This window comes from Chiloscyllium punctatum, chromosome 8 (assembly GCF_047496795.1).
Source record: "Chiloscyllium punctatum isolate Juve2018m chromosome 8, sChiPun1.3, whole genome shotgun sequence".
Taxonomy (NCBI): Eukaryota; Metazoa; Chordata; class Chondrichthyes; order Orectolobiformes; family Hemiscylliidae; genus Chiloscyllium; species Chiloscyllium punctatum.
The window spans coordinates 15238524-15256662 of record NC_092746.1 but is presented as its reverse complement, the minus strand read 5'-3'; the positions used below and the strand labels follow the sequence as shown (position 1 = coordinate 15256662).

General features: G+C 40.9%; 1 protein-coding gene across 5 annotated transcripts in view; it reads right to left on the bottom strand.

Annotated features, from left to right (window-relative positions):
• Positions 1 to 18139, bottom strand: part of LOC140480385 (triple functional domain protein) — a 588738-nt gene that overhangs the window by 432935 nt on the left and 137664 nt on the right. The window contains exon 1 of one of the 5 annotated variants that reach the window (XM_072575176.1): positions 11709 to 11815. The exons of the other annotated variants lie outside the window; for them this stretch is intronic. The gene's annotated coding sequence lies outside the window, so the exon portion shown is untranslated. Of the gene's footprint in view, positions 1 to 11708; positions 11816 to 18139 lie in introns of those variants that run through there. 5 annotated transcript variants of the gene reach the window in all.

The following is an 18139-nucleotide window of genomic DNA, read 5'->3' as shown; positions in this document are numbered from 1 at the left end:
ATGGAAAATATCTTTCAAGATGATTGAAGGACTCTCTGGACTAGCAGGCCCAGGTTGAAGTCCCACCTGCTCTGGGGATGTGTGATAACATCTCTGAATAAGTTGATTAGAAAAAATGTTTCAAACAATGTTACACAAATGAGCAAAGAGGGTTCTTGTGGCACAGTAATACTGCTCCTACTTCTGGGTCCACATTCAAGTCCTGCCTGCTCCAGATGGGAGTCATAGCATCTCTGAACAGGCAGATTTAAAATCATCTTCCAGGAATCTTGTGATGCAGTGTTAGTGTCCCTTGGTCGAAGTTAGAAGGCCCAGGTTCAAGTACAACCTGTTTGACCATCTTTGAATAAGCTGATTTAAAAAAATATCATTAGAAGATCAAATCCATTAAACATTACCTTTCTATTCTGGTTGTACATTTGCTCACTGAGCTGGTAGAATTGTTCTCAGACATTTTGTCACTATGCTATGTAACATCATCAGTGAACCTCCGGTGAAATGTTGGTGTTCTACCCTGCTTGCCATTTATCTGTCTCAGTTTGTTGTGGTAGGTGATATCATTTCTGGTTCAGTTTCTGAGAGGTTAGTAAATGGGGTCCAAATCTATACGTTTGTTAATGGAGTTCTGGGTTGAATGCCAGGCCTTTAGGAATTCCTGTATGTGTCTTTGCTTAGCCTGTCCCAGGATAGAAGTATTGTCCCAGTTGAATTGGTGTACCTCTTCGTGCATGTGTAAGGATACTAGTGATAGTTGGTCATGTCTTTTGGTGGCTAGCTGGTATTCATGTATCCTGGTCGCTCGCTTCCTGCACATTTGTGCAATGTAATGTTTGTTGCAGTCTTTGCAAGATATTTTGTACATGGTGCTCATTCTGCTGATTGTTGGTTCGGGGTCCCTTATATTCATCAGGAGCTGTTGCAGTGTGGTGGTAGGTTTGTAGGCCACAATGATGCCTATAGGCTAGAGTAGTCTGGCCATCATCTCCAAGATGTCTTTGACGTTTGGTAGATTTGTTAGAGTATCTGGACGTGTTGTGTCTTCCTGTTTAGGTCTGTTGTACAGGAATCGGCAGACTGCACTTATCAGGTAATCGTTGTTTCTGAATACATTGTATAGGTGTTTTTCCTCGGCGTTCCATAGTTCCTGGGTGCTGCAGTGTTGTTGTGGCTCATTTAAATAACACCCTGATGCAGCTCCTGTACAGGAAAGCCACAAACACTGACCAGATACTCAACTGATACAGAAGCAACCATCTCAACACCCACAAACAGAGCTGCATCAGGACATTACTTATGGTAGCCCACAAACCTACCACCACACTGAAACAGCTCCTGATGAACGAATGTCATATACAAAATACTGCAACAAACATTACATTGGACAAATGGGCGGGAAGCAAGCTACTAGGATACATGAGCACCAACTAGCCACCAAAAGACATGACCAACAATCACTGGTATCCATACACATTGACAAAGAGGGACACCAGTTCAACTGGGACATTACATTCATCCTGGGACAGGTTAAACAAAGACATGCACGGGAATTCCTAAAGGCCTGACATTCAAAACAGAACTCTATTAACAAACATATAGATTTGGATCCCATTTATCAACCTCTCAGAAACAGAATCGGCAATGATATCACCTACCACAACAAACCAAGACAGATAAATAGCAAGCAGGGTAGAACATTAATGCTTCACCGAGAGCTCACTGACGATATTACCAAGCATGGTGACGAAACATCTGAGAACAACTCTACTAGCTCAGTGAGCAAATTTACAACCTGATCCACAACCTGAGCTAAACCTCTTCTCCAAAATCTCAAATCTTTCTATTCTATTCGGCTCAAAAGCTTTGATCTCCTCCTGAAAGGAGTTTCATTTTGTAGGATATTGTGAAAAGAATAATATTCCAGAAAGATTGAAAGTCTCTTCTGTGATATTAAAGAGTTAATGTGCTCTGCTGACCTGCAAGAAATTGAATGCCCCGGGGTAGGATGGTGTGTCTTTGTCTTATAGGTGGAATGTGGGAGGTTTACATTCCCATCCCTTGCATTCAGGGATGATTTGCATTTTCATCCCTATTCAGAAATCAATAAAAACATGACAGTTGGAATTCGACAATTCCCCTATAGTTACAAAAAAAAATTAACACCAGATCTGGCCATTAAGGGAAGATTTGCATTACATTGTTTCTGGAGGTGAGGTGGTGGTCTCTGCATTGTATCTTGAGTGGCATGTCACTGTGAAGGTGTGACTGGGGGTTGTCTTGTGAGCATTATTAACTGTGATGTAACGATTTTGTATAAAGGAAGAAATGTTTCCTTTGCTCAGAGACCGACCCCTGGACACGATTCGCAAGCATAGCGAAGAGTGATCAGGGTTTCTCTAAAGCTTGTATTGTACTGTGCTTAATAAATTTTGCTTGTCACAAAAGTTGGCATGTTGCAATTGCATCAAGTGTGTAAGAACCTCAGGAAAAAAGAACTCAACACTTCTGGCACAATGGTAATGTCCCTACATCTGAATCAGGAAGCCCAGGTCCAAGTCCCACCTGGTCCAGAAATGTGTCATAACATCCCTGAATAGGCTGAATTAAACAAAAAAAACAACTCCAGGAAGACTGAGTGTTCTTATGGTGCAGTGGTTGTGTCCCTACCTCTAATCCAAGAAGTCTGAGTTCAAGTCCCTCCTGCTCCAGGCTGTGTAATAATTTCTCTAAATTGGCTGATTTGAAAATACGTGCTCCAGTAAGATTGAAATACACTAGCCTAGATAGAGTCACTGTTGAAGCATAGGCTAGAGATGCAGGTCCTGACACAATAGACTGCATGGGAATTACCCAGCAAGTTGAAATTACTGAAGGGCAATTATCTGGGATGTAAAACCTCTGCAAAAGTTTCCAACTGTGAATTAGGGTGTGAGACTGTGGAGGGTTCTGACTTATTTCACTTAATAATTAGCTAGGAAAAGTTAAAAGAATTATAACTGCTCTTAGCCCTGGGTAAGTATCAAATTGCTCTACCCCACTTTCCCAATTGTTCACTGATCTTCCAGCCCAGACATCACAAGGACACCCAATCCCCTGCCTCTAGATCCAACCCTGCTAACAACTCTTCCTTGTTAAATAACTCAGCTCCTGAATACCCATACTCATACATACCACAATAACTTTAATATATGATTTGGAGATGCCAGTGTTGGACTGGAATGTACAAAGTTAAAAATCACACAACACCAGGTTATAGTCCAACAGGTTTAATTGGAAGCACACTAGCTTTCGGCGCGCCGCTCCTTCATCAGGTGATTGTGGAGGACACAATTGTAAGGCACAGAATTTATAGCAAAAATTTACAGTGTGACGTAACTGAAAGTATACATTGAAAAATACCTTGGTTGTCTGTTGAGTTTTTCTTCTGTTCGATTACTATGATAGTTTCACTTCTTTCATGTGTAAATCACAAAACCTTTTTTTAAAAGTTGCATTCTCAGGTTAACTGTAACAATTGGTATTAGCTAGACAATATGTTGAAGGTATCAGCCCCGTGTTCTCTGTCTATGCCATAATGTTTAGATTGTTATCTCACTTTTTTGATTAGAATGAGAGTTTTACATGAATTCATGCAGTTTATGAGCAAACTACAATGTAACTCTGCAAGTACAAATTCACCCCACAAAATATACGTGTTTATGTGGGTCTTTGTGTCTGTGTCTGTGTCTGTGTGTCTGGGTTGGGGGTTGTGAGTGTGAGACAGTGTGTATGTGTGTGTGTGTAGTGAGTGTAGAGTGTCTTAAGTCTGTGAGGTGGTGCATGAGTGAGTGTGGGAGCATGTGTATGTCTGGGGTGGGGGGCTGTGAAGATCTGTGAGAAAGAGTGCATAAGTGTGTGCATGCATGTACAGTGGTCTAAGTCTCTGAGAGGATGCCTGTGTGAGTGTGGGAGTGTGTGTCTAAGGGTGTGTGCGAGTGTCTGTGTGTGTGTGTGTGTGTGTGTGTGTGTGTGTGTGTGTGTGTGTGAGTATGTGGAGTGTCTGTGTGTATTGTGCAATGGTGGTCACCTGTAGTGTGACATGAACCCAAGGTCCTAGTTGAGGCCCTCCATATGGGTATGGAACTTAGCTATCAGCCTCTGCTCGGCCACTTTTTGCTGTTACCTGTCCCGAAGTCCGCCTTGGAGGATGGTCACCCGAAGGTCCGAGGTTGAATGTCCTGGACCGCTGAAGTGCTCTCCAACTGGGAGGTAACACTCTTGTCTGTTGATTGTTGTGTGGTGCCCATTCATCCGTTGCCGTAGCCTTTGCTCAGTTTCCCCAATGTACCATGCCTCAGGGCTTCCTTGCCTGCAATGTATAAGATAGACAAAGTCATAGTCTATATTATACGTTGTAGGCAAGGATGCCCGGAGGCATGGTACATTGGGGAAACCAAGCAAAGGCTACGGCAACGGATAAATGGGCACCACACAACAATCAACAGATAGGAGGGTTCCCTCCCAGTTGGGGAACACTTCAGCGGTTCAGGACTTTCAACCTCGGACCTTCGGGTGACCATCCTCCAAGGCGGACTTCGGGACAGGTAACAGCGAAAAGTGGCCGAGCAGAGGCTGATAGCTAAGTTCCATACTCATAGGGAGGGCCTCAACAAGGAACTTGGGTTCATGTCACACTACAGGTGACTACCATTGCACTATACACACACGCGGACACTCCTACACACACATGCGCACACACTCCTATACACACAGACAAACATATACACAGACACGCACATACCACCCTTACAGACACACACACTCCGACATGCACCCCTCACAGACTTAAGACACTCTACACTCACTACACACACATATACAATCTCTCTCACATTCACAACCCTCAACCCAGACACACACACACACACCCCGACATGCACAAACATATTTTGTGGGGTGACTACGTACTTGCAGAGTTACATGGTACTTTGCTCAAAAACTGCATGAATTCATGTAAAACTCTGTAATCTCACTTTTTAGATTCGAGTCAATCTAAACATCATGGCATAGACAGAGAACACAGGGGGCTAATATCTTCAACATATTGTCTAGCTAACACCAATTGTTATAGTTAACCTGAGAATGCAACTTTTGAAAAAAGGTTTTGTGATTTACACATGAAAGAAATGAAACTATCATGATATTCGAACAGATGAAAGACTCAACAGACAACCAAGGTATTTTTCAATGTATAATTTCAGTTACGTCGCACTGCAACTTTTTGCTATAAATTCTGTGCCTTACAATTGTGTCCTCCACAACCACCTGATGAACGAGCGGCGCTCCAAAAGCTAGTGTGCTTCCAATTAAACTTGTTGGACTATAACCTGGTGTTGTGTGATTTTTAACTTTAATGTAGATCAGTATTGCATGGCTCTAAAGAAAACATTCCATATATAGAATAAAGTCTTATTCACCACTTTCTCATAACATGTTTATCTGCTATACAAGTTTCATTTAGCAAGAAACACAAAAGATCTTTACAGAAATAACTTCCAGCTATCGTGTGCTATTAAATCAGCTTTTACTAACGTAATGTTGAAAAAAGACAAATCAAAGCTTTATGTCTTGCACTCATCAGGACAATTCATAAGACTACAAACTTCAAAGGGGAGAAACAAAATTTAGCCTGGACGAGGTTAGTTGGTTGGGAAGTGGACTCTGGTTAAGGACCGGCCACGAAGAATCCACTAATTAACATCAACTGATAGTTAACGGTGAAGCTCTATTTAAATTTTAAGCCAGTCAACTTGATTCTGATTGATCAAGGTATTATTCAGAGATATAAATCTGCAAATAATTGTCACCAATTTCATTGAAGTGAAACAGGTGCAACACCTAAGCGTGTTCTGTCTGCAAAGAACAGGGCCCTGGCAATTCATACACATAGCTTTCAATCCATGCAAATACATCACACTGCAAGGCTGAGTGAAAATCCAAATTGGTTGTCAATAATCATTCTTTTCAGATCGTAAATGTTGACCATAGAGAATCATATCTCACACTGAATGCTATATTGGGAGCTTTACAAGTACAGCATAGCAATTAGATGTGACTAACAACAAATAGTCAGTTAGCCAGCTCGGAAAGACAGTGGAGCTGAACACTGACAAACACACCAAACTATATTTCCACAGTTGTTTTTCAGCAGCAAGGCAGAGACAAGAAAAACAGATTTGTAAACAGAACTGGAAGAATCTCCTTCTTTCCTTGCCTGTCTTTCTCATCATCTCAATAACACCACCTGGTGAAAGAGCACCTGGAAACACTTACATTCACCAGGACTCAAAGATATCTACAGATTCTGACATTGATGCAGATCAACACCAATCAATAGTATTCCCAAATTTAAAATCTAATGCTTCTAAGCACTCTTAAATTGCAAAGCTTTATTTCTCCGTCTGTACCATTCCTTCCTTTTAAACATAATACCTGAATTTTTTTGTGTGTTTCACATTACATTGCTAATATTTTTGGTTCTATAGATAATAATGTTCCTCGTCTTTTAAAACAACATAGTAATTGACTCCTTTGTTTTCTAGCAATCTACATTTTAATTGACGTTTGAGAGCTCCATGCTAAAAAGACATCACCCTGCTTTAGGAAGAATATTATTAAGCTGGAAAGGGTTCAGGAAAGATTTATCAGGATGTTGTCAGGAATGGAGGGTTTGAGTTATAAGGTGAGGCTGGATAGGCTGGGACTTTTTTCGTTGGAGCATAAGAGATTATACAGGTTTATAAAATCATGGCTGTTTGGATAAGGTGAATGAAAAGTGTCTTTTTCCGAGGTTGGGGGATTTCAGGACATTGGAGCATATTTTTAAAGTGAGAAGAGAAAGATTTAAAGAACCCATGAGGGGCAACGTTTTTGTTTTTTTTAAACAGTATGGTTCTTGTGTGGAATGAACTTTCAGAGGAAGTGGTAGATGCAAGTACAGTTACAACGTTTAAATGACATTTACATAAGTACATGAATAAGATGTGATTAACAATAAATAGTCAGTTAGTCAGCTTGGAAAGTCAGTGGAGCAGAACACTGAAAAAACACCAAAATATATTTCCACAGTTGCTTTTCACCAACTGGGCCACGCACAGGCAAGTGGGACTAATTTAGTTTGGGATTATGGTTGACATTATGGGTGGACCAAAGGGTCTGTTTCCATGCTGTATGACTCTATGACTCTTAAGTGTTAAAAAAGATTTGTTTCAACCAGAGATATTAAAAAAGATCGCCAGTTCACCCTCCTCATCAGGTTATAATAAAATTAGGTAATATCCACAATGCTGAAGCTCAAGCTCATGAATCTGTTTTGAAACATTAAGAACTACTTCATGCATGATCGAAGATCCCTTATTAACTCCATAATCCAAGACATAGCAGATAATACGGTTACTTTGTTGCTGATAGAAAATCAAGGTTTAACTGATTTTTGATTGACATACAGTAAACGGCAAAACCTCATTTATGTGCCTCTGTTGCTGCCTGCAATTCTGGGAGCTCCTTTACTTTGAATCGAGTTTCCTATACCATGATATAATGCTTTGCATCTTACAAACTGCCGCGGTTTGTTTTTAACCTTTGGTGCTGTTGATCCAGCTCTGAAATGGTATCTGAAATACAGTCCCTTCATAGCATTGACCACACCCTATTTCTCCTTGCATTCTCTGTTGGAGGTCTTTGGGTGTTTTTTTTTAGTTCACTGCTCTGTAAAGACCTCAAATCTACTAATCATTATGGCTGACTGATTTTTTTTAAGCTTGATGCATTCCTTCTTACAGGCTTTTCCCTTGCCTCAACAGCACCACATATGGTTTCACGCTTCAGTGACTTGGTTAGACTTGAAGTCCATCACATGTAACATGTTGTAGCTGGGCTTCTCTTCACAGGCTTTCTTCCCCTGCTATAGTTGGATTGTTTCATCCTTCATCAGCCACATTATACTGACTACAGTTAAGACTTCATTTCAACCATTCACTTACTGTTTTTCTTTTTTATTTCAAAAATATACTTATTCATGAAAAATCTCTGTATATACACACTGTCACAAAAGCAGTTTGGTTCTGTACAGTTGGATACTGAGTAAATAAACAAAACATTGGGCTTTGAGTCTACCCAAAAACCAAAGACCGCTCTTACATAAACTAATATTTACATATATTTGAGACACTAGGAGGGACCGATATCTCAGCAGAGCTCAATTTACCTTCAACAATAACCTTCAGACAGTGGTCTTTCCCCACTGTGCCTTGGCTGCCCCAAGCTTTAGCGCATCCCTCAGCATGTAGACCTGGACTTTGGAATGTGCCAGTCTATAGTATTCAGTTGGTGTCAACTCCTTGTTCTGGAAGACTGAGAGTTTGGGCAGACAAAAGAGCGTCTTTCGCTGAGCTGATGATCCTCCAAGCACAGTTGATGTTTGTCTTGGTTTGGCATCCCGGGAAACAGACCGTAGAGTACAGTGTCCCATGTCATGGAGCTGTTTGGGATGAATGTTGACACAAACCACTGCATCTTCCTCCAGACGTCCTTTGCAAAGGCACATTCCAGAAGGTGGTGTGTGATAGTCTCAACCCCTCCACTGCCACTGCAAGGGCAATGTGCAGTGGCACAGACCGACTGGACATACATAAAGGATCGCACGGTTAGTGACTTTCTCACCCACCAGCCAAGTGATATCTTGATGCTTGTTGGGAAGTTCTGGTGATGAGGCATTCTGCCAAATTACTTTGACAGTCTGCTCAGGGAACCACACATAAGAATCCATCCCCTTTTGCCTCAGGGATATCGAGGATGCTGCATGCTGATCACTTCCTGATGGACATTCACTTATTGTTTTTCTCTGCCGTCATGTAATAAGATAAGGCTTATATTGTTGATAGAGGGTAATCCTTAGCCATGTTAGTGAATATCAAAAACCTTTATTAAGGATTAACTATATGCAAGAAATAGTAAGAGACACTCTCTGGAACCCTACAAATGTGGGTCCCAGTTGCATGTGATCTGATATCATTATGGTATTGCTCCTTATGCATAGCCTCAGTATCTATTATTAGAACAAAAGCATAATTAACTGTTTATTCCGCATTCCAGGCTTTGACATTTCAAGAGGGGAGACTGGAAAAACTTCAGCTCTTTAGTTTTGAAAGGACACGTCTGAGAAATTATATTATAAAGGGACATAAGATTTATGAAACAGTCGATCCAGAAAATTACTTTAAATTAAACTAAAAATAGAACAAAGGGTTGCTGGTTTAAAGTAGCAAAAGGTACACTTAGAATTAATATTAATTACACTGGAGTAACTATTTTAATGCTAGCAAGACGATGATGATTTCTCCCGATGGATTAAAGTGAGCTGAATGTATCATATGTTGAATCACCTATAATTACCTTGCAATCATATGCGGATAAAACAGAACCATTCTGAATTTATCTCCATCTGAAGTACATCAACCATTTCAAGTCCTTTAAATCTGAATTTCCTGCAAATCCTAATTATAATGACCATCTTTATTAATATTTATTTTAATACAAAGAACAGAAACTTTGTCTTCCCCATCATCTCATGTAATATCACAGGTCGCATGAACTTCTTTCTGACTACATTAAACTACAGAGAAGTTACAGCACAGAAAGAGGCCATTCAGCTGAATAAACTAGCTGCACATTTTAAACTACACTCTATCTCCTGGTCCCAACCCCTGTAGGTTACAGCACTTCAGTTGCAGATCGAAGTTCCTCTTGAATGAGTTGAGAGTTTTTGCTTTTACTATCAAAGCTATGCACCAAATTGCAGGCACACACCACCGTCTGAATGGGAAAAACTGTATGCCCTCTCTAATCCTGTTGAACACCACTGGAAACTGCTTCCCATTCACAAATCCATCAGTCAACCATTACTCTTTGTTTCCTGTCACTGAGTCAATCCTTGATCCAATTCATTACATTCCCCTGTAATTTACTTTAATTTTTCTTAACAATTTACCACTTGGGATACTGTCAAATGCCTTTCTAAATCCATGTAGCAGCTACTGCACTAGCCTCATCAATCCTCCTTGTTACTTGCTCAAAAATTTCAATTAAGTTAGTAAAACATCAAGGGCCGAAGGGCCTATACTGTGCTGTACTGTTCTAAAACACAATCTTTCCTTAAGAAAATCATTATCATCATCTCTGGTTAATCCATGCCTCTCCAAGTAACAGCTAGTCCTATCTCTCAATATAGATTCCAATAACATGCCCACCACTTGGGTCTGACTGACCAACCTGTTATTTGATCTATCCCCCTCCCCCACCTTTCGGAATGATAGTACAATGTTATATGAAATCATTCAAACACATTAGCTGAGAAAGATTAATTTTCATTTTGTTCCATTCTGCCAAGACACAAAAACACCACATAACAAGAAACCTACTCTAAATAGAAAAAATAGCATTCTGGATATTTCGAAAGCGACCAAAAACTGATAAAATGCCACTGAATAGTCTGTTGTATTATCACACTCCAAACAACGTGACAACAAGTTTACCTTGAGAACTGCAGAAAATGAAATACTACCTGACAATTACTTAAATATTGGTATGAAAAATTAGGCAAGAACTACTTGCAAGAAAGTAGTAAAGTTGTTGCGCTGGTGAGTTTAAATAGGCATAATTTATGGCACAATCCTCCGAAACAACAGAGAAAACTGAAACACTGACCTTTACTCAAATTTATGCACATTTCTGTCTCAGACACATTTCTTTGTCCAAATTGGACATAATTCCAATTGAAACGTTTCTGAAAACTATTATTTTCAGGATATATTCCTCTGTTTAGAAACATAGCAAATGCATCATTCTATTACCAACAAAAAGGTGAAAGAAAATATTAGTTATAGTTTACACCCAACAGTCATGCATTTCTCAGGAAATTTATGAATTCACCAAGTTCATAGACCAGCAATTTTACAGCATAGAATGTCACTTCATTCTTAGTATTGCGAATTTTCATAGTCCAGAACACTATATAGTAAGCAGCAAAGTGGAAGAACCCAAGAAAGACTTAACCAGAAGCTTGGTGTACAAGAGGAAGCAATTTAGCAGAACCAGTCACCAAGTTAAAAACTAAGTCAATGGTAAAGCTGCTTTATATGGGTTACAATAAATAGAGATCACAGTCCACGCGATTTGCAGCTGTTTTGTCTTGCACCTTTATGGAAAGGCATTGGGTAGATCATTGGTAGCCATTGCATTTTTCTTTTTCATCAATCCCTGCTATACCTGAAACAAAAACAGTTTTCACTTGATACAATAACCTAGATTTTAAATTAAAAACTGAGGGTGTCAGTGCAGTGTTACGAATTAAATCAGACGTGTCGCTACATACACAACCAAACGTGGAAATAAGAAAGTTGGTATCCAAAAGCTTTGCCAGCCTACTATCTTACTGATACATAGAAAAGACCTGAAAGTGCACAATTTGTCCACTAGTTACCTATCAAACTTGCCAGAAAAAGTTAGAGCTTGCCATTCCAGTGTATATATTTTCTAAACAATCTTATAAATCATAATTGCTACCAAACAATTTCAGCACTGAGAATTAACTTAGTATGAAGACTTCCATATCAATAACTGTTGATAAATTGTACACAAATAAAAAACAAGTTTTAAAAATGTTTCTGTCTTACTCTCATCTCTGTTCTTTCATCCAATCTTTCTCTTTATTTTGCTTTTTGTACTTGATTTGGCATTGTATTCACTATTCCAGTTTACACTTCATGGCTCAGGCTCTGCGCTTTTCAGTATTAATTCTTCAGTCTAACTGGTTGAAGAGAAACATAGTTGCTTATTGCATTCACATGGATGCCCAAACAAAGGCACAATGTTGAAACAGCACATTCAAGTGCAAAATCCCAGAGTCTGTGGGGATGATGCCACTGACTGCACAATTCAGGAAATTAAAGTAGCACATCAGAGTAGCTGATTGAAATGCAGTACAGGTTGGTTAAATTGGCAATAGAACAAAAAATACAATTTTGGTTTTTCAGTGTAGCTTCATAATGATACAGAAGGATTCAGCCCATCAAGTTTATGCTATCTTTCCACCGAGCAATCCAGTCAGTGCCATTAGCCCAATAGGTTTATTCCCTTTAAAGGTCTACCAGATTTTATTTTAAAATAATTTCACCACCCTTGGAGACAGGCAGTTCCAGATCATTCCCACTCTCAGAATAAAAGGTATCGAGCCGCTTTTATTAAAAGTATATTTAAACAGGCTTAAATTGTAAAAGTTGGGCAACAGCATTTTTAGTTCAAACAATTATTGGTTCTGACATCAATGTTTTTTGATGATATGAAAAAAGATATGAAGCCTTCAAATGTTGCAGTACAATATGCACATTGCTGATGGGTAGTTGTTCTATATTCATGTCTAACCTAGGAATTATAAAAATGCTTCTTTTTATACAATCACACTGGCACAAACGTAACTACATTCAGGAAGACCAGCTCAAAAGCTAACTTCTTTATCTGCCGAAAAATAAACTACGGAGGTACACACAACATTACACACAGTTAAACTGCACCCATCACAGGCAAATTTAATTTAACTTTCCACTATATATTAAGCATATTTCCCTACAGAACAAAACCTCAAAATACAAGCTTGTGATAAATTACACATACCCTTCAATAAAAGAAAGTAGAATCAAAGTATTACGACAAATATCTGTACTGAAGATCATCTTCATCTGCCTTGAAAACGTGCCACCACATGGGCCAAAACAGCCCAACAAATAGGATGTTACTGAGTCAATTCATATTCTCCATGAGCAGTTCAAATGGAGAGAAAATTGAACCTCGTTATACACACTTCTCCTCCTTGTCCTCTATATACAGGAAATCTCAAATCAAATAGGTCACTGATTCCATGCAATATAAGCAATGACGTACCTTTTGCTTTTACAGTGCAGCAGGATGACTTTTCCTGAGGGAGAACTCAAATTCAGTTCAAACATTAGTGGCTATGGTGTGCTGATTTCAGCTGTATCATGCATGAACCTTTAAACAATTCAATATAAAACAAACAGCAAAGACAGAAGTTACTACTTTTCCCCTTTCTCTGCAAACTATAATCTTAAGAACTAATCATTGTGGATCAAGTTGCATAAAAAAAGTCTTATTGCTATTCAGATGGTGATGATGCCACGCGTAAGATTTAGGATGACACAGGAGATAACACATACATCTTAGAACATACATCCTGTTAGAATAAGGAACAATACAGCAGAGAAACAGGCCCTTCGTCCCTCCAAGCCTGTGCTGACACATTGTGCCCCTCCATACTAAAGCTTTACTTACAGGATCCATATGCCTCCATTCCTGTCCTATTTATGTATTCATCCAGATGCTTCTTGAATGCCATTTGTGTCTGCTTCTACCTCCTCTGGCAGCACATTCCAGATACTCACAACCCTGTATGTGAAAAACTTGCCTTGCACATCTCTTGAAAACACATGTCCCCATCCCCTGCACCCTGAATCTGTGTCCCCTAGTAATTGACCCCTCCACCCTGGGAAAAAGCCATATATTGTCCACTCTATCTATGTCATTCACAATCTTATAAACATCTATCAGGTCGTACCTCAACCTCCTGCATTCAAGTGAAAACAAACCTAGCCTATTCAACCTTTCTTCATAGCTAATGTCTCCCATACCAGGCAACATCTTAGTAAACCTTTCCTGTACCCTCTCTAAAGCATCCACATCCTTCTGCTAGTGTGGTAACCAGAACAGTACACACTCTGTGCTGCATGGTGGCACAGTGGTTAGCACTGCTGCCTCACAGCGCCAGAGACCCGGGTTCAATTCCTGCCTCAGGGAACTGTCTGTGTGGAGTTTGCACATTCTCCCCTTGTCTGGGTGGGTTTGCTCCCAGAGTCCAAAGATGTGCAGGTTAGGTGAACTGACTAAATTGCTCGTAGTGTTAGGTATAGGGGAATGGGTCTGGATAGGTGGGGACTTGCTGGGCCGAAGGGCCTGTTTCCACACTAAGTAATCTAATCAATATTCTAAGTGTGGTCCAACTAAATTTCTATAAAGCTGCAGCATAAACCTATCCTTATACTCAATGCCCCTTCCAATGAAGGCATGCATGCCATAGGCCTTTTTTATTACCTTATCTACCCATGCTACGGGCTTCAGTGATCTGTGGACCTGCACACCCAGATCCCTCTGCATATCAATACTCCTAAGGGGTCTGCCATTCACTTATAATTTCCACCTGTACCTGACCTTCCAAAATGCATCATCTCACATTTGTCTGGATTAAACTTCATCTGCCATTTTTATGCCCATTCCTCCAACTGATCATTATCCTGCTGTATCCTCTGACAATCCTCCTCACTATGATGATTAGGGGGTTAGATCGGGTTGACAGTGAGAACCTTTTTCCACGTATGGAGTCAGCTATTACAAGGGGGCATAGCTTTAAATTAACGGGGGTAGATATAGGACTGATGTTAGGGGTAGGTTCTTCACTCAGCGAGTCGTAAGTTCATGGAATGCCCTGCCAGTAGCAGTAGTGGACTCTCCCTCTTTATGGGTATTTAAGCGGGCATTGGATAGGTATATGGAGGATAGTGGGTTAGTGTAGGTTAGGTGGGCTTTGATCGGCGCAACATCGAGGGCTGAAGGGCCTGTACTGCGCTGTATTCTTCTATGTTCTATGTTCTATGTTCTATCAACACTGATGTGATCTATATGGACTTCAGTAAGGCGTTCGACAAGGTCCCCCATGGGAGACTGATTAGCAAGCTTAGTTCTCATGGAATACAGGGAGAACTAGACATTTGGATACAGAACTGGCTCAAAGGTAGAAGACAGAGAGTGGTGGTGGAGGGTTGTTTTTCAGACTGGAGGCCTGTGACCAGTGGAATGCCACAAGGATTGGTGCTGAGCCCTCTACTTTTTGTCATTTACATAAATGACTTGGATCCGAACAGAAGAGGTACAGTTAGTAAGTTTACAGATGACACCAAAATCGGAGGTGTAGTGGACAGCGAAGAGGGTTACAACAGGATCTTGACCAGATGGGCCAATGGGCTGAGAAGTGGCAGATGGAGTTTAATTCAGATAAATGCGAGGTGCGGTGTTTTGGTAAAGCAAATCTTAGCAGGGCTTATACCATAAGACATAGGAGTGGAAGTAAGGCCATTCGGCCCATCGAGTCCACTCCGCCATTCAATCATGGCTGATGCGCATTTCAGCTCCACTTACCAGCATTCTCCCCGTAGCCCTTAATTCCTCTAGACAACAAGAACCTATCAATCTCGGCCTTGAAGACATTTAGCGTCCCGGCTTCCACTGCACTCCGTGGCAATGAATTCCACAGGCCCACCACTTTCTGGCTGAAGAAATGTCTCCACATTTCTGTTCTGAAATGACTCCCTCTAATTCTAAGGCTGTTTCCACGGGTCCTAGTCTCCTCGCCTAACGGAAACAATTTCCTAGCATCCACCTTTTCAAAGCCATGTATTATTTTGTACGTCTCTATTAGATCTCCCCTTAATCTTCTAAACTCCAACGAATACAATCCCAGTATCCTCAGCCGTTCTTCATATGCTAGACCTGTCATTCCAGGGATCATCCGTGTGAATCTCCGCTGGACACGTTCCAGTGCCAGTATGTCCTTCCTGAGGTGTGGGGACCAAAACTGGACACAGTACTCCAAATGGGGCCTAACCAGAGCTTTATAAAGTCTTAGTAGTACATCTCTGCTTTTATATTCCAACCCTCTTGAGATAAGAGACAACATTGCATTCGCTTTCTTACACTTAATGGTAAGGTCCTAGGGAGAGTTGCTGAACAAAGAAAACTTGGAGTGCAGGTTCATAGCTCCTTGGAAGTGGAGTTGCAGGTAGATAGGATAGTGAAGAAGGCGTTTGGTATGCTTTCCTTGATTGGTCAGCAGGACATTGGTTAGGCCACTGTTAGAATATTGCGTGCAATTCTGGTCTCCTTCCTATCGGAAAGATGTTGTGAAACTTGAAAGGGCTCAGAAAAGATTTACAAGGATGTTGCCAGGGTTAGAAGATCTGAGCTACAGGGAGAGGCTGAACAGGCTGGGGCTGTTTTCCTTGGAGCGTCGGAGGCTGAGGGTTGACCTTACAGAGGTTTACAAAATTATGAGGGGCATGGATAGGATAAATAGGCAAAGTCGTTTCCCTGGGGTCAGGGAGTCCAGAACTAGAGGGCATAGGTTTAGGGTGAGAGGGGAAAGATATAAAAGAGACATAAGAGGCAACTTTTTCACGCAGAGGGTGGTACGTGTATGGAATGAGCTGCCAGAGGATGTGGTGGAGGCTGGTACAATTGCAACATTTAAGAGGCATTTAGACGGGTATATGAATAGGAAGGGTTTGGAGGGATATGGGCCGGGTGCTGGCAGGTGGGACTAGATTGGGTTGGGATATCTGTTCGGCATGGGCGGGTTGGACCGAAGGGTCTGTTTCCATGCTGTACATCTCGATGACTCTATCTCCACCAACCTTTGTATTGTCCACAAACTTACTAATTCGACCAGCTATGTTTTCCTCCAAATCATTGATATGGACTACAAACAGCAGAGGTCTCAGCACTAATCCCTGTGGAACACTAGTTACAACCCTCCATTTGGAAAAACATCCTTCCACCAATACCCTCTGTCTCCTATGATTAAGCCAGTTGGGTATCCATGTTGCCAGCTCATCCATGATTCCACGTGACTTCACCTTTTGTAACAGTCTGCCATGTGCAACCTTGTCAAAGGCTTTACTGAAGTCCACGTAGACATCAACCACTTTTTCCTCAATCATCTTTGTTACCTCCTCAAAAAACTCAATCAAGTTAGTGACGCACGACCTCCCCTGCAAAAAACCATGCCAACAATCTCTAATAAGTCCACTTACTTCTAAGTTATTATAGATTTTGCCACTGAGAATCTTTTCCAATGATTTCCCTACTACTGACATGAGGCTCATAGGCTTGTAATGTCTTGGATTATTCCTGCTACCCTTCTCAAATAATGGAACAACATTGACTATTCCCCAGTCCTCTGGGACTTCACCTATGGCTAAAGAGGATACAAGATGTCTGTCAATGCTCCAGCACTCTGTTCTCTAGCCTCCCTCAATATTCTAGGGTAGATCCCATCAGGACCCAGGGACTTATATTTTAAGCAGAAGAACAGCTCTACCTTTTTAATAGCAACTTAGCATAGAAATTCAATATTTCCTTCCTTTGAGATCATCCTCCATCAGATCCTCCTCTTTGGTGAATACCAAAACAGGGTATTCCTTTAGGACTTCACCTACCTCTTCTGGCTCCACACTAAAATTGCCACCTGGTCCTTGAGTGGGTCAATCCTTTCCTTGGCTCCCCTCTTGCTTTTTATAAGTGTATAAAAAGCTTTGGGATTCTCCTTAATCCAGTTTGTTATAGGCTTTTCATGACCCTTTTAGTCCTTCCAGTTCTTCATTTAAGTTCTTTGCTGCTTTCTTTAGAAACTTAAAGGGTTTTGTCAGTTCCCACCCTCCTCGACCTACGTATGGTTTCTTTTGCGTTTTGACCAAAGTCTTAACATCCCTGGTCATCCAAGGTTCACATAACTTGACGTACCCATCCTTCAATCTCATAGGAACATGCTGCTCCTGAATTCTTACCAACTGCCGTTTGAAATATTCCCACACGTCCAGTGTGGATTTATATTCAAAGCTGCCTCCAATCAAAATTCTCTAGTTCCTGCCTAATATTGATGTAGCTTGCCTTCCTCCAAATTAACACCTTCACCCAAGGACTGCTGTTATCCCTACCCATGAAGAAGAAGCAGTACATCGAAAGCTAGTGTTTCCAAATAAACCTGTTGGACTATAACCTGGTGTTGTGAGATTTTTAACTTTGTCCGCCCCAGTCCAACACCGGCTCCTCTAAATCATGAATATCTTAACATTCATGGTATTATGGTCACTACTCCACAAATGCTCCCCCACTGAATCTTCACTCATCTAGCCGGGCTCATTTTCCAAAACCAGGTTCAGTATAATCTTGCCCTGGTTGGACTGTTCACATACTGTGTTAACAA